Source organism: Bombina bombina, chromosome 1, assembly GCF_027579735.1.
Source record: "Bombina bombina isolate aBomBom1 chromosome 1, aBomBom1.pri, whole genome shotgun sequence".
Taxonomy (NCBI): Eukaryota; Metazoa; Chordata; class Amphibia; order Anura; family Bombinatoridae; genus Bombina; species Bombina bombina.
In genome coordinates, this window is record NC_069499.1 from 1506680387 (window position 1) to 1506704624 (window position 24238).

A 24238-nucleotide genomic window follows, 5' to 3' on the forward strand; every position below is an offset into this window, starting at 1 on the left:
AGCCTCAGGTACAACTGAGTCCCAGGATACCTCTTCCAGATAAATATGATGGGAATCCTGAAGAATGTAGGGGCTTTCTGAATCAGTGCCGTCTCCATTTCCGAAATAGCCCTACTCTTTTTGCTACTCCCTCTTCTAGAATCACATTTCTTATATCCTTAATGAAAGGAAAAGCTTTGGCTTGGGTATCACCTTTGCTAGAAAAGAATGACCCTATACTTCTGGATGTTGATACATTTCTCTCTGTGTTTTCAAATGTATTTAATAAACCTGGAAGGTCATCCGCTGCTGAAGCTACGCTCTTGGATTTACGTCAAGGTAGTCAACCAGTTTCTCAATACGCTATTGAGTTCCGCACCCTTGCCTCTGAAACTACTTGGAATCAGGGAGCTCTTAGAGCCGCTTTTCGTAAAGGACTTTCTGAGCGTCTCAAGGATGAATTGGTGTATCGGGAGCTTCCAGAATCCTTGGAAGCCTTAATAAATCTTTGTATCAGTCTCGACGCCAGATTTCGTGAACGCCAACAAGAAAAGGATAGAACACAGAGGTCATCAACTCGAACTCCTTTTCGTTTGGCTCCTCGTTTTTCTAATCCAGTCACTCCTGCCTCTCCTACTCCTGATCAGGCTGAACCCATGGAAGTGGGAAGTATAAAATTAACAGAGACTGAACGCTTGAGAAGACGTTCTCTTGGCTTGTGTTTGTACTGTGGCCTTAAAGGGCATTTATTAAGGGATTGTCCTACCAGGCCAGTAAAAGCCAGGGCTTAACTCTAGTCCAGGGAACTGAGTTAAGCCAAAAAAGTAGTCATTCCCTATACAAGAAACTCTTTGTTCCAGTAACCCTTCAAATTGGACATAGTAAGATTCATACCCAAGCTCTTATCGACTCTGGTGCTGGAGGAGTGTTCATTGACTCCACATTCGTCTCTACTCACTCTATACCCTTACTAAAGAAAGAGTATTCAATTTCAGTCTCTACGGTCAGTGGAGATCCTTTGGGTACCGGATACATTCAGTTTGCTACTCAACCTTTACTTCTCACTGTAGGAATACTTCATTCCGAGACAATTTGTTTCGATGTCATTCCCACTCCTCAATTTCCCATTATCTTGGGACTACCCTGGCTCCAAGTACATAATCCTACTTTTTCTTGGACTTTTGGCGAACTCTCCTCCTGGGGATCTACATGCCTGACTAAATGTCTTCAAAAGATCACCAAGTTACCACTCACTATTGCTCTCACAATCGAAACTCCCGACTCTCTACCTATGCCTTATCATGACTTTGTGGATGTTTTCTCCAAAAAGGAAGCTGAACGTCTTCCTCCTCACCGCCCTTTCGATTGCCCCATTGATCTCCTTCCTGGGGCTACCTATCCTCGAGGCAAGACATATCCACTTTCTAAACCTGAAAACGTGGCTTTGGAAGAATATATTAAAGACAATCTGGCTAGAGGATTTATCCGACCCTCCTCTTCCCCTGTAGGGGCTGGTTTCTTTTTTGTAGGAAAGAAGGATGGCGGATTACGACCCTGTATTGATTACAGAGGATTAAATCAGATTACCATCAAGAACAGTTATCCTCTACCCCTTATTCCTGAACTTTTTACTTATTTTCAAGGAGCCACCATATTTACTAAACTTGATCTACGTGGTGCATACAATCTTATCCATATACGCCAAGGAGATGAATGGAAGACTGCTTTTAACACTCGATTTGGGCATTACGAATATCTGGTCATGCCTTTTGGGCTATGTAATGCTCCGGCGGTTTTTCAACATTTTGTGAACAAGATCTTTCGTGATTTTTTGAATATCTTTGTCATCATATACCTTGACGATATCTTGATTTTTTCTCAAAATCACCAAGATCATGTGCACCACGTCAGGAAAGTACTTCAACGTTTAAGAGATTACCATCTGTTTGCTAAACTGGAGAAATGTTCTTTCCATCAAAAATCCATACCCTTTCTGGGTTATGTAATATCGGCATCTGGATTTGAAATGGATCCTACTAAACTTTCTGCCATCTTGGATTGGCCTAGACCTGATTCTCTGAAGGCTTTGCAACGTTTTCTGGGCTTCGCCAACTATTACAGGAAGTTCATCAAGGATTTTGCTACTATTACTTCTCCCCTTACTTCTCTCACTAGAAAGGGGCAAAATTGCAAAAAATGGCCTCCTGAGGCTATAGAGGCTTTTGAGTCTCTCAAAGAAGCTTTTTCTTCTGCACCTATTCTCCGTCACCCAAATCCAGATTTTCAGTTTATCCTGGAAGTTGATGCTTCCTCTGTTGCTGCTGGAGCTGTTCTTTCTCAACGAATACCGGAAACTGGAATGATTCATCCTGTTGGATTTTTCTCTAAAAAATTCACTCCTTCTGAATTTAACTATGACGTAGGCAATAAAGAGTTGCTTGCCATTAAAATGGCCTTGGACGAATGGAGGCATTGGCTGGAGGGTACTTCTTTGCCGTTTACCATACTCACTGATCATAAAAACCTTCTTTATCTCCAAACGGCCAAACGATTGAATTCCAGGCAAGCACGCTGGTCGTTATTCTTCTCCCGGTTTCACTATAATTTGTCTTACATACCTGGTTCAAAAAATATTAAGGCAGACGCCCTTTCCAGACAATTTCAAGATACCCCAATTCCTGAGTCTGGTACCATTCTCCAACCTCATGAAGTCATAGCCCAGCTAACAACTTCTTGGTTACAAGATTTACAGTCTGCTCAAAGGAATCGTCCTTTGTCCTGTAAACCTCCTGATGGTTTACTCTTTGTTCCTGAACGCCTTCGTTCCAAGATTCTATTTTGGGCTCATGATAGTCCCCTTTCTGGACATCCTGGCATCAGTATCACCACTCGAAATCTCAAACAGCATGTCTGGTGGCCTACTCTCTCTCAAGATGTTAAAGATTACGTCTCAGTATGCACACAATGTGCCATAAACAAGACTCCTCGCCAACTTCCTTCAGGGTTGCTCCAACCGTTGCCCATACCTCATCAGCCTTGGACGCATGTATCCATGGACTTTATTACCGACCTTCCTTTGTCAGCTGGAAACAACACTATTTGGGTGGTGGTCGACAGGTTCACTAAGACTGCTCATTTTGTTCCCTTACCAGGATTACCGTCTGCCAAAATTGCATATTGTAAGAATCCATGTATTTCCTCTGGATATTGTTTCAGATAGAGGGGTACAGTTTGTTTCCCGATTTTGGAGATCACTTTGTAAACACTTTGGAACTACAATATCCCTGTCTACTTCTCATCATCCACAATCTAACGGCCAGACTGAAAGGGTAAACCAGTGTCTTGAAACATATCTTAGACATTATGTGGATCATTTTCACTCTAACTGGACTTCTTACCTTCCTTTAGCTGAATTGGCTCATAACGCCCGGTATAATTCCTCCCTTCAGACATCTCCTTTTCATGCGGCTTACGGATTTCAGCCCAGAACATTTCCTTTGCATACTTCTTCCACAGTGAATCCTGCTTCTGATCTTTCTGCCCGAAGATTAACCCGACATTGGCGGAGAATACATCGTATCCTTTCTGTAGCTTCTAAACGTTACAAGTTCTTTTCAGATCTTCGACGGAAGAAGGCTCCCAAGTATCGTCCTGGTGATAAAGTTTGGATTTCCTCTCGTTTTCTTCGCCTGAAACAACCTTCTACCAAACTGGGACCACGATACGTGGGTCCTTTCCGAATACTGGGTCAAGTGTGTTCCACTGCTTACCGGGTGGCTTTACCCAAGACTCTCAAAGTCCATCCGGTATTCCACGTTTCTCTTCTAAAACCTATGATATCTAACAGGTATTCTAAACCTCTTTCTAAACCTCCACCTCTTTTTGTCCATGGACACCCTGAGTTTGAGATCAGCCATATTCTGGATTCCAAGCTCCGTGGCAAGAAATTGTATTATCTCATTAATTGGAAAGGTTATCCAGTCACGGAACGATCCTGGGAGCCGGCTCATCAAGTAAATGCTCCTACTTTAATAAAGGCCTTCCACAAGTCTCATCCTGCTAGGCCTGGTCCTGTCCCCCGGAGGGGTCCTTGAAGAGGGGGGTGCTGTCATGATTTTTCCGTTCATCGCCGTGTCACCGCGGCTCCCGGATCTTCTCAGTGTGGATGACGTCACGTTGCTTAGCAACGTGACGCATCCTCTGACACACCCCTCTGATTTCGTCACCGCTCCTGCCTTTAAACCCCGGCGGGAGATCTTACTCGGGGCCCGTTTGTTTGATTCCCCTGGCGTCTGTGAGTTCTTGTATCTGTTTCTATTCTTGTGTACCGACTACTGCCTGCCTGACCTAGCTTTTGCCTTAACCCTGCTACTGTTGTTTGGATACCGACTACTGCCTGCCTGACCTAGCTTTTGCCTTAACCCTGCTTCTGATGTTTGGATACCGACTTCTGCCTGCCTGACCTTGCTTATGCCTTATCCCTCAAACCTTCTCTTGGATATATTTTCCTATTTACTACCTGCTTAAAGGGACATTTACTTTTACAAGCTGCAAAAGAGAACTTTGTCTTTTTGTTTGTTAAAAGCCTGCTTAAAGGGACATTTACTTTTACAAGCTGCAAAAGAGAACCTTGTCTTTTTGTTTGTTACAAGCCTGCTTAAAGGGACATTTACTTTTACAAGCTGCAAAAGAGAACTTTGTCTTTTTGTTTGTTACAAGCCTGCTTAAAGGGACATTTACTTTTACAAGCTGCAAAAGAGAACTTTGTCTTTTTGTTTGTTACAAGCCTGCTTAAAGGGACATTTACTTTTACAAGCTGCAAAAGAGAACTTTGTCTTTTTGTTTGTTACAAGCCTGTTTAAAGGGACATTTACTTTTACAAGCTGCAAAAGAGAACTTTTTTTTTTTTTTTACAAGCCTGCTTAAAGGGACATTTACTTTTACAAGCTGCAAATAAGAGCATTATCTTTATATATTATTAACCTGCTTAAAGGGACGTTTTCACTTTTGTGGCTTCCCAGCGTACTGGAACAATTATTATTTTTTGAAACCAATCTTGTCTGTTTCCTGAGTGGGTCACGTCCTGGTTATTTCTCAGTGTGCTAGCGTGTGTTTTACTATTCACGCTAGCAGTTGGGTTGCACCCCGGACTGATTCCCAAACGGCTGACATACAGCACCTAAGTAAATATTAAATAAGTATAGCTAGCATTATAGTATACGCATACCAATACTTAAATATTACTCCTTCATTCTATACAAAAGTAGTGCCATTAATTTTGAACTAAAACATCTCAGGTAATACATCTAGGCTTTAGAATAAGCCAGTCTCTATTTTGGTGGTGGAATCATCATCTTTTTATGCAGGAGGCTTCTTTTGTTCCACCTATTTGGTCTGTGATAACTACAAATGCAAGTATTTCAGGTTGGGGACCGTCTGGAGGTCTTAGAGAGCACAAGGAGTTTGGTCTCCTCGCGAGGTGAGGTTGCCTATAAATGTTCTAGAACTTTGCAATTGTCTTCAGAGTTGGCCTCTGTTGAAAAGGGAGTCTTATCTCTATTTTAAGAAAGACAATGTCACAGCAGTGGTTTATGTCAATCATCAAGGGAGAATTTGCTGTCTCCTAGCTATGAGGGAAGTATTGGAAATTATTTCCTAGGCAGAAGTCAATTGTCTAATTTCTACTTTCCATATTTTTTGAGTGGACAACTGGGAAGCAGATTTTCTCAGTCATCTTCTCTTGCATCTAGGGGAATTGTCTTTTCATTTGGGTTTGTTCAGTCAGATAGTGGATGTTTGGGGTCTACCAAAGATATATCTGATGACTTCTCTGTTGAACCACAAACTTCCCAGGTATTGTGCGAGTTCCAGGGATCCTCAAGCAGCATTTGTGGATACTCAAGTAGTTCCAAGGTCGTTTTATCTAGCTTATATATTTCCACTACTGGTTCTTCTTCCCAGGGTGATTGCCAAAATCAGACAAGAGGAAGCATCAGTGATTCTAATTGCTCCGGCTTGGCCTTGCAGTGTTTGGTATGTAGATCTGGTTAAGATGTACAATTGTCCACATTGACCACTTCCTCTGCATCCAGACCTTCTGTCTCAAGGTCTGTTTTTCCATCAGGATTTCAAATTTCAAAACTTGATGGCATGGAGATTGAACGTATAGTTTTATAGAGTTTCTGAGTTATCTGCTCTTTCATGTGATCCTCCTTATCTTATTTTTCATCAGTATAAGACAGTCCTCAGGACTAAATTTGATTTCTTGCCTAAGGTTGTATCCTTTGATAATATCAGTTGGGACATTTTTGTCCCTTCTTTGTGTCCTAATTCCAAAAATTCTTCAGAAAGATCTTTGCATAATTTAAATGTTGTTAGAGCGTTAAAGTATTATGTTGATGATACTAAGGATTTCAGACAAACTCTATTTTTTTTCTTCAATTTTCTGCTGCTTCTTTGGCTTTTTGGTTGAAACTTCTGATCCATAAGGCTTACTTGGAGGCAGGTCAGCCTCCACCTAAATAGATTACTGCTCTTTCTACTAGATCAGTCACCACTTCTTTTGCTTTGAGGCATCAGTTAACCAAATTTGCAAGGCAGCTACTTGATCTCCTTTGCATACTTTTACTAAATTTTACCATTTTGATGTTTTTGCTTTTTTTGAGGCAGCCTTTGAAAGGAAAGTCCTTCAGGAAGTTGATTTATTTTTGCCTGTTATTTAATTTTAATTGCATCTATAATATTCTATATATAAGTAATTGGCGAGATGTCAATATTTTACGCGTCCCATTGTAATCGCAATATTAATGAAGATCTTCCGGCTGACATCTATAATATTGTATATATAAGTGATTTTGCCTGAATATCAATGCACATGTATGAGTCAATGACAAAAGGCATGTATGTGCATCCATTAATGATCATGTGTTGAGCCTATGTAGATATGCTGTTCATCCAAGCATATGAGTTGAATAAATGAAATGTTATAATAGAGGTAAATGAGACATGTTTACAATTGGCTACTGTTTGTGAATAATGAAATGTAAAAATTAATTTTCTGTCCGTTTAAATATGATGTAAGTTTTAAAACAGATTTCTTATTGGTGATGGTGATTTCTAGTTGATGTAATGTAATTTCATTTAAGAATGTGATGTTGTAGTGATGTTCACACATAGGGAAATAGTAATTTCTTGATCTTGTCATAGAGGGACTAAAGCAAGAAAGAATTAGTTAATGCCACAATTGTAACGCTGGTATTACGAGTTTTCAAGTCTACACATTTTGCGTGCGTTAGGTAAATCTGCCTGTCACGTGCACGAGCACGTCTTCCCCATAGAAGTCAATGGACGAGAAAAATTTGAAGAGAAATAAAATTCAACACTTGTGTTGAGCGTAAAGTGAGTGACGTCATGTTTTTGTGTGAAAAAGTAGCTAAATCGTGTTTATTTCCTAATAAAAATCTGTTTTGTTTAGGTAATGTGCTGTATATTGTTTGTATCTATCGATTTGTGTATGTATGTGATAATATTTGTAGTTAGATGTAGCTATATGAGTGTATGTTCCCGTCTGTCTATGTAAGTCAATGTAAAATGGTTTTATGTGCCTTTTTTTTCAAACACCCGAGATCTCGTAACTTTGAACCGTTCTATTTTGACATGAAAATTTTTAAGATGAAAAAGAAATATTGTGGCGTGTAAGTGTACTTTGTGTAATGTTTTTGAAGTGATTTGTGGATGTTTTTGTTAGCGGTATATCATTAACTACTGGGTCTGGGTTTATGTTATGGATTTGAGCGTAGATGGTTATTTTTGTTGCGTTACGGAAACTCGTAATACCAGCGGTAGTGAAAAAGCAGCGCTATGAGGCTTTTTTACACATAACGCAAGACTCGTAATCTAGCCGAATGTCTTGACCTAGATACACAGCACCTAAGTAAATATTAAATAAGTATAGCTAGCATTATAGTATACGCATACCAATACTTAAATATTACTCCTTCATTCTATACAAAAGTAGTGCCATTAATTTTGAACCAAAAATACATCTCAGGTAATACATCTAGGCTTTAGAATAAGCCAGTCTCTATCTTGGTGGTGGAATCATCATCTTTTTATGCAGGAGGCTTCTTTTGTTCCACCTATTTGGTCTGTGATAACTACAAATGCAAGTATTTCAGGTTGGGGACCGTCTGGAGGTCTTAGAGAGCACAAGGAGTTTGGTCTCCTCGCGAGGTGAGGTTGCCTATAAATGTTCTAGAACTTTGCAATTGTCTTCAGAGTTGGCCTCTGTTGAAAAGGGAGTCTTATCTCTATTTTAAGAAAGGCAATGTCACAGCAGTGGTTTATGTCAATCATCAAGGGAGAATTTGCTGTCTCCTAGCTATGAGGGAAGTTTTGGAAATTATTTCCTAGGCAGAAGTCAATTGTCTAATTTCTACTTTCCATATTTTTTGAGTGGACAACTGGAAAGCAGATTTTCTCAGTCATCTTCTCTTGCATCTAGGGGAATTGTCTTTTCATTTGTGTTTGTTCAGTCAGATAGTGGATGTTTGGGGTCTACCAAAGATATATCTGATGACTTCTCTGTTGAACCACAAACTTCCCAGGTATTGTGCGAGTTCCAGGGATCCTCAAGCAGCATTTGTGGATACTCAAGTAGTTCCAAGGTCGTTTTATCTAGCTTATATATTTCCACTACTGGTTCTTCTTCCCAGGGTGATTGCCAAAATCAGACAAGAGGAAGCATCAGTGATTCTAATTGCTCCGGCTTGGCCTTGCAGTGTTTGGTATGTAGATCTGGTTAAGATGTACAATTGTCCACATTGACCACTTCCTCTGCATCCAGACCTTCTGTCTCAAGGTCTGTTTTTCCATCAGGATTTCAAATTTCAAAACTTGATGGCATGGAGATTGAACGTATAGTTTTATAGAGTTTCTGAGTTATCTGCTCTTTCATGTGATCCTCCTTATCTTATTTTTCATCAGTATAAGACAGTCCTCAGGACTAAATTTGATTTCTTGCCTAAGGTTGTATCCTTTGATAATATCAGTTGGGACATTTTTGTCCCTTCTTTGTGTCCTAATTCCAAAAATTCTTCAGAAAGATCTTTGCATAATTTAAATGTTGTTAGAGCGTTAAAGTATTATGTTGATGATACTAAGGATTTCAGACAAACTCTATTTTTTTTCTTCAATTTTCTGCTGCTTCTTTGGCTTTTTGGTTGAAACTTCTGATCCATAAGGCTTACTTGGAGGCAGGTCAGCCTCCACCTAAATAGATTACTGCTCTTTCTACTAGATCAGTCACCACTTCTTTTGCTTTGAGGCATCAGTTAACCAAATTTGCAAGGCAGCTACTTGATCTCCTTTGCATACTTTTACTAAATTTTACCATTTTGATGTTTTTGCTTTTTTTGAGGCAGCCTTTGAAAGGAAAGTCCTTCAGGAAGTTGATTTATTTTTGCCTGTTATTTAATTTTAATTGCATCTATAATATTCTATATATAAGTAATTGGCGAGATGTCAATATTTTACGCGTCCCATTGTAATCGCAATATTAATGAAGATCTTCCGGCTGACATCTATAATATTGTATATATAAGTGATTTTGCCTGAATATCAATGCACATGTATGAGTCAATGACAAAAGGCATGTATGTGCATCCATTAATGATCATGTGTTGAGCCTATGTAGATATGCTGTTCATCCAAGCATATGAGTTGAATAAATGAAATGTTATAATAGAGGTAAATGAGACATGTTTACAATTGGCTACTGTTTGTGAATAATGAAATGTAAAAATTAATTTTCTGTCCGTTTAAATATGATGTAAGTTTTAAAACAGATTTCTTATTGGTGATGGTGATTTCTAGTTGATGTAATGTAATTTCATTTAAGAATGTGATGTTGTAGTGATGTTCACACATAGGGAAATAGTAATTTCTTGATCTTGTCATAGAGGGACTAAAGCAAGAAAGAATGAGTTAGTGCCACAATTGTAACGCTGGTATTACGAGTTTTCAAGTCTACACATTTTGCGTGCGTTAGGTAAATCTGCCTGTCACGTGCACGAGCACGTCTTCCCCATAGAAGTCAATGGACGAGAAAAATTTGAAGAGAAATAAAATTCAACACTTGTGTTGAGCGTAAAGTGAGTGACGTCATGTTTTTGTGTGAAAAAGTAGCTAAATCGTGTTTATTTCCTAATAAAAATCTGTTTTGTTTAGGTAATGTGCTGTATATTGTTTGTATCTATCGATTTGTGTATGTATGTGATAATATTTGTAGTTAGATGTAGCTATATGAGTGTATGTTCCCGTCTGTCTATGTAAGTCAATGTAAAATGGTTTTATGTGCCTTTTTTTTCAAACACCCGAGATCTCGTAACTTTGAACCGTTCTATTTTGACATGAAAATTTTTAAGATGAAAAAGAAATATTGTGGCGTGTAAGTGTACTTTGTGTAATGTTTTTGAAGTGATTTGTGGATGTTTTTGTTAGCGGTATATCATTAACTACTGGGTCTGGGTTTATGTTATGGATTTGAGCGTAGATGGTTATTTTTGTTGCGTTACGGAAACTCGTAATACCAGCGGTAGTGAAAAAGCAGCGCTATGAGGCTTTTTTACACATAACGCAAGACTCGTAATCTAGCCGAATGTCTTGACCTAGATACACAGCACCTAAGTAAATATTAAATAAGTATAGCTAGCATTATAGTATACGCATACCAATACTTAAATATTACTCCTTCATTCTATACAAAAGTAGTGCCATTAATTTTGAACTAAAACATCTCAGGTAATACATCTAGGCTTTAGAATAAGCCAGTCTCTATCTTGGTGGTGGAATCATCATCTTTTTATGCAGGAGGCTTCTTTTGTTCCACCTATTTGGTCTGTGATAACTACAAATGCAAGTATTTCAGGTTGGGGACCGTCTGGAGGTCTTAGAGAGCACAAGGAGTTTGGTCTCCTCGCGAGGTGAGGTTGCCTATAAATGTTCTAGAACTTTGCAATTGTCTTCAGAGTTGGCCTCTGTTGAAAAGGGAGTCTTATCTCTATTTTAAGAAAGGCAATGTCACAGCAGTGGTTTATGTCAATCATCAAGGGAGAATTTGCTGTCTCCTAGCTATGAGGGAAGTTTTGGAAATTATTTCCTAGGCAGAAGTCAATTGTCTAATTTCTACTTTCCATATTTTTTGAGTGGACAACTGGAAAGCAGATTTTCTCAGTCATCTTCTCTTGCATCTAGGGGAATTGTCTTTTCATTTGTGTTTGTTCAGTCAGATAGTGGATGTTTGGGGTCTACCAAAGATATATCTGATGACTTCTCTGTTGAACCACAAACTTCCCAGGTATTGTGCGAGTTCCAGGGATCCTCAAGCAGCATTTGTGGATACTCAAGTAGTTCCAAGGTCGTTTTATCTAGCTTATATATTTCCACTACTGGTTCTTCTTCCCAGGGTGATTGCCAAAATCAGACAAGAGGAAGCATCAGTGATTCTAATTGCTCCGGCTTGGCCTTGCAGTGTTTGGTATGTAGATCTGGTTAAGATGTACAATTGTCCACCTTGACCACTTCCTCTACATCCAGACCTTCTGTCTCAAGGTCTGTTTTTCCATCAGGATTTCAAATTTCAAAACTTGATGGCATGGAGATTGAACGTATAGTTTTATAGAGTTTCTGAGTTATCTGCTCTTTCATGTGATCCTCCTTATCTTATTTTTCATCAGTATAAGACAGTCCTCAAGACTAAATTTGATTTCTTGCCTAAGGTTGTATCCTTTGATAATATCAGTTGGGACATTTTTGTCCCTTCTTTGTGTCCTAATTCCAAAAATTCTTCAGAAAGATCTTTGCATAATTTAAATGTTGTTAGAGAGTTAAAGTATTATGTTGATGATACTAAGGATTTCAGGCAAACTCTATTTTTTTTCTTCAATTTTCTGCTGCTTCTTTGGCTTTTTGGTTGAAACTTCTGATCCATAAGGCTTACTTGGAGGCAGGTCAGCCTCCACCTAAATAGATTACTGCTCTTTCTACTAGATCAGTCACCACTTCTTTTGCTTTGAGGCATCAGTTAACCAAATTTGCAAGGCAGCTACTTGATCTCCTTTGCATACTTTTACTAAATTTTACCATTTTGATGTTTTTGCTTTTTTTGAGGCAGCCTTTGAAAGGAAAGTCCTTCAGGAAGTTGATTTATTTTTGCCTGTTATTTAATTTTAATTGCATTTAAAAACAAATAAAAAATTGCCCTTTGTGGGTGTCAGGGTGCAAGGAATCAGACTGGGACAAGAAGTGCAAAAATAATCACACCTTTATTAATAGAAAAAAATAATAAAAAGTCCACAAGTCAAATAACAAGCCAGGAATCAAAACCAGAACTGGTAGTCAGACGAGCCGAGTCAGGAGCAAAAGCGAATAGTCAGACGAGCTGGAATCAGGAACAAGGAGAACAGCAGAGTCAGGAACAAGCCAGGGATCAGGAACCAGGAGGGACGTCAGACAGCCAGGTAATACACAGGAGCTCTCACAAACAGGTCTGAGACAACGCAAGGGCAAAGCATACTGAACAGAGGCCCTTTAAATAATAAATGATGACATCACAATTCTGAGACTGCATCCTGTCTCACACAGATGATGTACACCAGTCTGGCCATAAAAGGAAGTGCAGGAAATGAGCAGCATCACACAGTATGCACCAGAGTCAGGAAGAGAGGTGAGTAAAATGACTGCCGGCAGCACATGGCAAACAGATCAGGGAAAAAACCCTGACAGTACCCTCTCCTTAATGACCCCTCCCTCGCGGGAGGACAAAAGGCTTATTGGGGAAATGGATATGGAAAGCATGGAGGAGGGCGGGAGCATGAACATCAGAGGAGGGAACCCATGAACGCTCCTCTGGACCGTACCCCTTCCAGTGAACCAAATACTGTACACGGCCCCTGGACATACGAAAGTCAATAATGCTGCTGACCTCATACTCCTCATAGTTGTCAACAAAGATAGGGCGGGGACGAGGCAACACAGTGGTAAGCCGATTACAAAACAATGGTTTCAAGAGGGAGACATGAAAAACATTGGAGATGCGCATTGCAGGAGGAAGGTAAAGAGTGTAGGCCACAGGATTGACCTGTCGGAGTATTCGAAAAGGACCAACATAATGGGGAGCCAGTTTATTGGAAGGCACACGAAGGTTCAAGTTGTGGGAGGACAGCCAAACTCTCTCACCAACCTAGTAGGAAGGCACAGGCAGACGCCTGCGATCAGCCTGGAACTTTTGGCGCTGCATAGAACGATGAAGGCAATCCTGAATCTGCACCCACATGGAACGGAGTTGCCGGAGATGCTCCTCCAAATCCGGAATACCCTGAGACATGAATGAATCGGGCAACAAGGATGGTTGAAACCCATAATTCGCCATGAACGGGGATAACTTGGAGGAAGCATTAATAGCACTATTACGAGCAAACTCTGCCCAAGGTAACAGTTCAGACCAATTATTGTGGTGATCTGAGACATAGCAATGGAGGAACTGTTCCAGAGCTTGATTAGACCATTCCGCAGCCCCATTGGATTGAGGGTGATATGCTGAGGAGAAGGAAAGCTGGATCCCCATTTGAGCACAAAAGGAACGCCAAAATCTGGAGACAAACTGGCTACCCCGGTCCGACACTATCTCCTTGGGTAACCCATGTAAACGGAAGACCTCCCGGGCAAAAATTGAAGCAAGCTCCTGAGCGGTAGGCAACTTCTTCAAGGGAATGCAATGTGACACTTTAGAAAAACGGTCAACCACCATAACTGTTACAAACTGCTGTTTGTAACTTGCCCTTTAAATGAAAAATTGCCCTGCTTCCCTGGATTTTGGAGAAGCCTATTTGCCAGCCTCCTTCCACATGACTATGGCCCCTGGAAGATTGTGCCCCTGAGGACATATTGACTTTTGTTGGGTGTGTGTAGCCCTTTAAGAACCATCTGGGGACATATTGTGACTTTGATGAACAATGCCCCTTTAAGACTATGTCCCCAGACCTGTGAAATGACTTGTCCCTGGCTTTCTCCCACTTGGTTCAGTTTCATTGTGTGCCATTAAGAGTTACATTTTGTTCAGCTTCAAGAAACCTATTCTAAATACAAGTCTGCTGGGATTAGCTCTAATTAGGTTTAGTGATCAACTTTCCCATTGTCTAATCAGACTAGTATTGATAAGGTGGACTGCATTGTTTTATTGTGTGTAATGTTATCTGCTGAAGTAAATGTTGTGGCCTGTCAAAGGGAGTGTCTCTCTATCTAATATCAAATGTGTGATGGGGGATTTTATGCCTCCCCCTGAGAGTGTCCTGTTTGCATGTAACCTGAATAAAAGCAGGCTGTGTGCTCCAGCACATCAGACCTATGTTGACCCTCTAACTTGAAGCTTTGACTCATGTTTGTAGGATACAGCTTATAATCACTACAGGGATTGCTATGCTCTTCATACTCCCTTAGCTACAGGGATTGCTACAGAAGGAAGAGGTTCACCTACTGGAGCCTGGTCATAGGTCCAGGGCGCAGAGCAGACGGCGAGATACCAGCCCAGCAGCGGTGGTTCATAGAGTCTGCATTACTTATGGTGGCTACGCAGCAGTTATAGTGTCCACGGTGCTGCTGCTCCTTTGGTGAGCGCTAGGAGCATCCTTTTCTACGGTCCAACTTCCAGCCAGCCTGGAGGCAACCGTAACATTTGGCGGCAGCGGTGGGATTGGCGTCCTAGCGCAAGGAGCAGCACCACAACAGCACTGGTATCGTAGGAGAGTTATTGAGGGCAACGCTAGCCACTGCGCAGCGTCCCTACCTACAGCAGCATGGAGCTGACAAGATACTGGTCAGAACCATGTGAAGAGCACCTCAACCGGATCCGTCGCTATGAGGGCGCGGATTTCGTTCCAGAGGTAAAGAGGCGGCTAGTCCGATATGGTCCAGACCCTGTGCAGGAGGTAGTCAGTCGCATCATCCGGGAATTGGATACGGAGAACAAAGCGGCACGAGCCTTTGAGCGCCAACTGTGGAGTTTGAGGGTATGGACACCTGGTCTCTCTCCCCAGCCGCAGCATGTTCCACAGGGAGAGGGGAGCAGCGACCTCCCTCCCCAGCGGCAGTATACTGTGCAGAGGGAAGAGACAACCGGTCTCCTTCCCCAACCCCAACCAGAGATACCAGAGGCAGCAGGCCTCATAGACTGGTCCTGGGAGGACCCCCAGCAGGCAGGTGGAGATGGGACCGCAGTCTCTCTACCGGCCCTACAGGGATGCTGGGCAGGCGGCCCAGATCCCCAGCGACAGACCCAGCTACAGGGAGGGGAGAGCATCGACCTCCCTCCCCAGCCGGAGTGTGCCTTCCAGGGAGAGGAGACAACCGGTCTCTCTCCCCAGCCGCAGCATGTTCCACAGGAAGCGGAGAGCATCGACCTCCCTTCCCAACGGCCGCCGGAGTATCAGGAGGAGGAGGTAAGCCAATCTCCCCCTCCCCAGCTAACTCCTAACTTGGGCCCAGGGTTAACAGTGGAGATGTTGGCCCCCACTGACCCCCACGTTCCCTTTGCCACCGGGCAGGACTATGCCCCAATTCCCCCAGCAGAAGAGCTGGCATCAGGACAGAGCGCTGCTGGCCTCTGCCCTACAGACCTTGTTCTTGTTACAGAACTGACCTGCAAACCCCTCACCCCAGCAGAAGCGCTGGCACCAGGGCAGAGTGCCGCTGGCCTCTGCCCCCCAAGTACCATCAGCTATTTGCCCAGCTGCACCAGGAAGGCCGAGGATGCTGCACTTTCATCCTGCAACCTGGAACTTACAGGCCAGTACTACGTATTGTGGGGGGGCTACTTTTCTGCTAGCGATTATTTGTGGGTGGGTTGCGAGACTAACTTGGGCACTGACCGGCAGAAGGTCAGGTGCCTGGTTAGTCTCCCTCCAAAAGGGGAGATATGTTACAAACTGCTGTTTGTAACTTGCCCTTTAAATGAAAAATTGCCCTGCTTCCCTGGATTTTGGAGAAGCCTATTTGCCAGCCTCCTTCCACATGACTATGGCCCCTGGAAGATTGTGCCCCTGAGGACATATTGACTTTTGTTGGGTGTGTGTAGCCCTTTAAGAACCATCTGGGGACATATTGTGACTTTGATGAACAATGCCCCTTTAAGACTATGTCCCCAGACCTGTGAAATGACTTGTCCCTGGCTTTCTCCCACTTGGTTCAGTTTCATTGTGTGCCATTAAGAGTTAAATTTTGTTCAGCTTCAAGAAACCTATTCTAAATACAAGTCTGCTGGGATTAGCTCTAATTAGGTTTAGTGATCAACTTTCCCATTGTCTAATCAGACTAGTATTGATAAGGTGGACTGCATTGTTTTATTGTGTGTAATGTTATCTGCTGAAGTAAATGTTGTGGCCTGTCAAAGGGAGTGTCTCTCTATCTAATATCAAATGTGTGATGGGGGATTTTATGCCTCCCCCTGAGAGTGTCCTGTTTGCATGTAACCTGAATAAAAGCAGGCTGTGTGCTCCAGCACATCAGACCTATGTTGACCCTCTAACTTGAAGCTTTGACTCATGTTTGTAGGATACAGCTTATAATCACTACAGGGATTGCTATGCTCTTCATACTCCCTTAGCTACAGGGATTGCTACAGAAGGAAGAGGTTCACCTACTGGAGCCTGGTCATAGGTCCAGGGCGCAGAGCAGACGGCGAGATACCAGCCCAGCAGCGGTGGTTCATAGAGTCTGCATTACTTATGGTGGCTACGCAGCAGTTATAGTGTCCACGGTGCTGCTGCTCCTTTGGTGAGCGCTAGGAGCATCCTTTTCTACGGTCCAACTTCCAGCCAGCCTGGAGGCAACCGTAACAATAACGATAACAGTATTGCCATTGGAAAGAGGGAGCTCGACAATGAAGGCCATTTAAAGATTTGTCCAAGGACGCTCACCGTTAGCAATGGGTTGAAGAAGACCCACAGGAAGACGTTGAGGAGTCTTATTCTGTGCACAAACTGAGCAGGAGGCAACATATGCAGCAAAATCAGAACGAAGAGCTGGCCACCAGAATTGTCGAGTGACAGACCAAATCATTTGGTTCTTGCCTGGGTGACCTGCAGCTTTAGGATAATGGTAAATGTGCAAAAGTTTAGTTTGAAGATTCTCAGGAACAAAACACTTAGCACTAGGTTTCTCAGGAGGTGTCTTGGTTTGTGCAACCAGGATCTCCTCCCCCAAGGGAGAAGTCAAATTAGTACGTATGGTAGCCAAAATATGGTCAGGAGTTATAACTGGAGTAGGTACAGACTCCTCCTTGGACAGAGGCAAAAATTGTTTAGAGAGGGCATCAGCTCTAACATTCTTACTACCAGGCAGGTAGGAGACCACATAATTAAACCGAGACAAAAATAGTGCCCATCTGGCCTGTCGGGGCGACAAACGTTTTGCTTCAGATAGATAAGTTAAATTCTTGTGGTCAGTAAGAATGAGCACTGACATGCTAGTACCCTCGAGAAGATGCCTCCATTCCTTGAGTGCAAAAATTATGGCCAGCAATTCCCTGTCGCCAATTTCATAATTGCACTCCACTGGAGACAATTTCTTAGAGAAGAAACCACACGGATGCAAGGAACCATCAGACGTAGGACGTTGAGACAAGAGGGCACCTACTCCAGTCTCAGACGCATCGACCTCAAGAACGAAAGGCAGAACAGGGTTAGGATGAGCCAGAACTGGAGCGGCAGCAAAGGCAGTCTTAAGACTATCAAAGGCCTTAATGGCAGTAGGTGACCAATGGAGTGGATCATTCTCTTTACGGGTCATGTCTGTGATAGGTTTGACCAAGGAAGAAAAGTTTTTAATAAACTTTCTATAGTGATTGGCGAACCCCAAAAAATGTTGAATAGACCGAAGACCAACTGGGCGAGGCCACTGCAGAACTGCAGATAACTTGTCAGGATCCATGGAGAACCCTGCAACGGAGATAACATAACCTAGGAAGGTTACTTGAGTCTGATGGAACTCACATTTCTCGAGTTTACAAAACAGGTCGTTCTCACGTAGTCTCTGAAGAACCCGTGTAACATCAGAACGATGAGCCTCAAGTGTGGGTGAGTGTATGAGGATGTCGTCTAAGTACACCACAACACACTGTTGCAACATATCTCGTAGGACATCATTAATAAATTCCTGGAAAACAACAGGAGCATTACATAGGCCAAAGGGCATTACAAGATACTCATAATGCCCGCTCCTGGTGTTAAATGCTGTTTTCCATTCGTGGCCCTCCTTGATCGTAACGAGATTGTACGCTCCTCTAAAATCAAGTTTAGTAGAGACCGTAGCTCCCTTGAGGCGGTCAAAGAGTTCCGTAATGAGCGGAATAGGGTAAGCATTCTTAATGGTAAGACGATTAAAACCCCTATAATCGATGCATGGTCTTAACTCGCCACCCTTTTTCTTCACAAAGAAAAAGCCAGCCCCTGCAGGAGATCAGGATTTGCGGATGATCCCCCGCGACAGAGCATCGGCAACATACTCCTCCATAGCACAATTCTCCGCAACAGACAGAGGGTAAACCCGGCCCCGAGGAGGAATGGCTCCGGGTTGCAGGTCTATGGCACAATTGTAAGACCGGTGAGGAGGCAATGTACCGGCACGCACCTTGTTGAAAAACCTTGTCAAAAATGTCTAGGAACTCTCGGTACTCCTCTGGCAATTGAGACACCGAAGATGTGCACAGGACTTTAACTGGTTTCCGAAGACAAGTGGAAAAACATTGCGGAGAACACGACAAAATTTCAGACCTGCGCCAGTCGAGACTGGGATTGTGCTTTTGGAGCCAGGGATAACCCAGAATAACCGGAAAATGCAGAGAGTTTATCACCTGGAACTGGAGGGTTTCAAAATGTAGAGCCCCAACAGCCATGGATAACGGAGCAGTTTCGTGAGTAATGAGTGCGGGCTGAAGGGGCCTGCCATCAATGGCCTCAATAGCAAGCAGAACGGACTGATACAAAAGCACTGTCAATGAAATGGCCCGCAGCACCGGAGTCAACAAGAGCCTGGGTGACAATGGAGGGGTCCACCCAGGAAAGGACAACCGTGACCAAAGGTTTCTCCTTTAGCGGTTCCGGGGACGAGGATAAACCACCCAAGGTCTGCCCTAGACAGGACCTTAGGTGTGAGCGTTTCCCGGCCGTGTAGGACAAGACTTCAAAAGGTGGCCCTGTAACCCACAATAGAGGCAGAGCCCCTCCCCCTGTAACCCACAATAGAGGCAGAGCCCTTCCCTCTTCCTAAAGGCCCTCTCCGCCGCAGAGAGACGCGTGAATCCCAACTGCATCGGCTCAGCAGTACCTGGTGACTCGGGACCAGGAGGCATGGGAGGAGGGGGAGGCATGGGTGGGAACGAACACGTTGGAGACAATGGAACAGGAGGCTTCCACAAGCGCTCCTTGAAAGAGTGCCTCTCACTTAGTCTGATGTCAATTAGGATCAAAAAAAGATACCAATGCCTCGAGATCTTCTGGTAAATCTCTGGCAGCAACTTCGTCCTTAATCACATCAGAGAGCCCATGAAAAAAGGCGGCAACAAGGGCTTCATTGTTCCAACCTACCTCTGCGGAAAGCATACAGAACTGAATGGCATACTGAGCAACAGATCTTGTACCTTGCTGAATGGACATGAGTCGTTTACTAACAGAGGAGGAGCGAGCCGGAACATCAAATACCCTTCGAAAGGAGGCCAAAAATTCAGGGTAATTTGAAATCACAGGTTTATTAGTCTCCCACAAGGGATTAGCCTAGGTAAGAGCTGTGTCAGAGAGTAACGAGATGAGAAATCCCACCTTAGCTCCATCAGAGGGAAATGCCTGAGGTAACATCTCAAAGTAAATGCCCACCTGGTTCAAAAACCATCTGCACTGAATAGGATCACCTCCATATCGCTGAGGTAGAGGTGCAGAACCAGACATGCTCCTGGTAGGACTAGGTGCAGCATTAGAAACAGGAGCAGCCATAACTTGCGGGACACTTTGGTCCAAATATGCAATGCGAGTCAGCAGGGTTTATGGCAGGTAAAGGTGGATTATTAGCATCATCAGGTTTCATGGCCCTTGCGTAATGTCAGGGTGCCAGGAATCAGACTGAGACAAGAAGTGCAAAAATAATCACACCTTTATTAATAGCAAAAAATTATAAAAAGTCCAAAAGTCAAATAACAAGCCAGGAAACAAAACCAGAACTGGTAGTCAGACGAGCCGAGTCAGGAACCAAAGCGAATAGTCAAACGAGCTGGAATCAGGAACAAGGAGAACAGCAGAGTCAGGAACAAGCCAGGGATCAGGAACCAGGAGGGACGTCAGACAGCCAGGTAATACACAGGAGCTCTCACAAACAGGTCTGAGACAACGCAAAGGCAAAGCATACTGAACAGAGACCCTTTAAATAATAAGTGATGACATCACAATTCTGAGAATGCATCCTGTCTCACACGGATGATGTACACCAGTCTGGCCATAAAAGGAAGTGCAGGAAATGAGCAGCATCACACAGTATGCACCAGAGTCAGGAAGAGAGGTGAGTAAAATGGCTGCCAGCAGCACATGGCAAACAGATCATGGAAAAACCCCTGACAGTGGTTTCTTTTAGGGTTTCGGATTTAGTTTTTCAGTAAAAATAAAGGATGTTTCTTAAATCCTTAGATTATTTCTATTGGTGTTATTGTGAACCTAAATACACAGTGCTTTTGTCGTATTCCTATAGTGCTCACCCCATCTACATCTGACTTTTCATGTTATACGATATATATATATATATATATATATATATATATATAAATATCCTATGGAGCTAAAATTTTCTCAGTGATCACAATCTGTTTTCTGCTAAATGTTCAACTACTTTTCGAGCCAAGTTTTGGCTTATCTAAATCAGCACCTCAAAGCTCAGAAGAAAGCTCAGAAGAGCTTTTTGGATCACCTGTAAGACTATTGTATGGGTATTTTCAAACAGTCTTTTAGCTTGCACTTATATTTAACACTCTGAAATGGGTACTGGTGACATTCTAGAGGTTTGATAGCATACATGGTGTTGATTCATTAAAGCTCCATTCACCCCTATTGGAGAGGCTGTATATAGTCAACATTGTATACATTTACACATGTATAGGGATATATACATATGTAGATGTGATGACTATGTGATATCATTAACAGCTAAGGGCATCTTCAGGAAAACTCACTTCAGGGCACCAACATCTACAAATGGCATGATTTTATATTTAATTTTTCATATTTGATTGCATTTCTCACTCGCTGTTTTGATTGTCACTGACAATACAGGTGTTATGAAAATCGGGTCAGAATCTCCAGACTGTGCAATGTTTTTCTTTTGCTATATAGGCGTTATACAACTTTTTTTTTTTTTTAACAGGATTTTCAATTATTTAAAATGGTAAATTCTGCCCCCACTGCTTTGTATCTTTCTAAGAGATTCTTAAATGGGATTGTGCAATTGTGAATGTTTTTTACAGGGGAAAAGCCTCCATGCAGGTATAGGTAAATGTTTTTTTTTTTATTTTTTTTATTGAGGTTAGAAATAAGGCATACAAACTTCTTTAAATAAACAGAAACAACAGTTACAAAGCGATATCAAGATAAGAAACACAATATATACATCATGCCATACAATCTCTGAGCCTTACAGTGAATATTATAGGCCACTTTTGGGCCTCATATGAAGGATTGAAAAGGTAGAAGGCTCTGTGGAATAATGGAGACCGCTCATGGATCTCTCCAAATAAACCTCATTTTTGAAAAATAAGTGAAAAAGACACATGGAACATGGTGTAAACATTTGCAGTTTAGCAATAAATTGGCGGGGACAGAGATGACGTCAACATGTAGCTTAACTGCTAGTTAGGAGACCTCTAAGATAATATAAAGGGAAAGGAGGACCAGGGAAATAGAGTAATGCCTAGAAAGGCTAAATTTTCTAAAGAAGTTGCTCAAGCATTAACTGAGGCTAGCTTTAGATTACTGTTAAAGGGCCTAAAATATAGTATATTTATCCCTTCACTGAGAGTTAGGTTGTGTTGTACTTTTACTGGGTAGCACAGGTGGGAAACTGATTGCAGTTTACACTTCCAATAGAGTACATTGTAAAGTCATGTTCTGGACCACTATCACGATCTGGCAAGGCCCTAGATATATGAAGTTTAATTATGCTCCAGGCCTTCCCATAAAGAAATAAATTAATGTACCTCCTAGCATACCATAGATAACACAATTACTATATAGCTCTGAACAGTGCTACTGGAGCAGATCCAGCCTGTCCTATAAACAAAGCGCAATTCACACAACATACTGAGTTTGGAGCTAAACATAATCTAAAAAAAGTAAAGAGCTGTGGTCAGAGTGTATAGTAGTGGCAGCACATAGCTAGGGATGAGGGTAAGGACATGATTTGCTTGTACTAAACTCTTAGAGCTAATTATTATATATGTTATGTCCTGAAACGGTATATGGAGATAAAATGATACAAAAGATTTTATGTCAAGACAGCAGGCTTCATGTTTTTGCATAATTCTTTACTGAAACCAAAACAGCAGCAAAGAAAACTGAAAGGAAGAAAATAATAACATAGCAACAGTGTATAACCAATCAGGATACAGCATAGCAATAAAGAGTCCAGAACAATCTAAGTCCATCCTCTTTTCTTTGCTGCTACCAAGACAGCAGGTCACGTATTTCTTTTGAAGTATTATTATTATTCTATATATAAAAGTTATTACATTTATATGTCTGCTTTTATTGAACTTTCTCTTTAGCTTTGTGGGCTAACACTGTATTCTGGCAGTTTGTAGGTTCAGGGTTCAAATTCTGCCTCTTTTTATTAAACATAAATTTAAAATTGTATTTTTCTTATTACTAAAAATGTTTCTTAGGGGTTTGATTTTTATTTCAATATTTTATTTTTTCATTTAGATTAAAATTCATTTTTACATCAATTAAAGAAATGGAGTCTGCCGACCCTGTCATTGATCCCGCCCCTTCTTCCTCTCAATCCAAAGAGGATCTTTTAGCCTATATTAATTTCGGCCATAGCTTCTGCCCTAAAACATAATGTACCCCCTCCTGAGAAAGTTTTGGAACAACCCCAGTCCCTTCATTTTGAGGAATCCTCTTCCTCTGATTCAGACCCTCCAATATCGCACAAGCGTCATTGGAAGACTCATTCTCGCTCTGCTCCACATAAAGGCAAGGCTCCGAAATCTAAAGCCCCTCCCCCAGGCGTTTAACATAGGGGTGTCAGAACCTCCTCCCCAGAGGCTAAACGGGGTAAACGAACCCTTTCCCCCCTGGGTGCACAAAGGGGGATTCAGAGCTCTGACTCTGAGAATTTTGATATGGAGGACTATATGGAGTCCTTTCCAGGGTTAGATTGGGAGGAGGATCCTCAGTCTGACCTAGAGCTTGATCCAACTCCAGCTCCTCAGGCTGGGGCTCCTCGCTCTCGGTCTTCCCATATTGAACTAGAGGACGAAATGTTTGACCTAGCTGGGAATCCCATCTTTAGCCCTAAACACATTAAACATCCCAGGTCATCGGACTGGGCATTAGCTCCTCATCTCTCTCGTTTTTTGCAGAGATCTCTCAGAAAGCCTCTCGATCGTGAAGATCGTAATAAGTTACGTGCGGAATGCCGTAGACCTTCCCTCCCTTGTAGAGAACCCGTAACACCTGAGTTTGACTCTAAACTCACTACCTTTCTAACTAGAAGGGGAAGGGATCCAAGAAAGGGTTTAGACAAGGCTCTCAGAGGAGTTCAGGATAAACTCCTGGACACCTCGGGTCCTTTGGCCCAGATTTTACATCTTTCAGATGAAGCCCTTTTGTCTGGCTCTCCTTTAGATCCTTTCGCCATTCGAGAATGGGCCTTTCAAGCTTTTTGCTTCCTTGGCAACGCCAACGTAGCCATTTCTACTGAATGCAGAAGATCTGCCGTTTTGAGAATTAATCCTAGATTGGCTGTTCTTGCTGTTGAGGAAGCAGGCTCTTCTGCCAAGGGTCTTCTCTTTGGAGAACCTTTTTTGGATATCATGAGGCATTATGTTTCCACCTTTACCTCTATTGATAGGATTCAAGCCTCCCTTAGAAGAGTTTTCAATCCCTGCAATCAGGTTTTTGGCAGGGCCGGCAGATTCAGGGGTCGTCTGCCCGGCCGTCAACAGTTCATG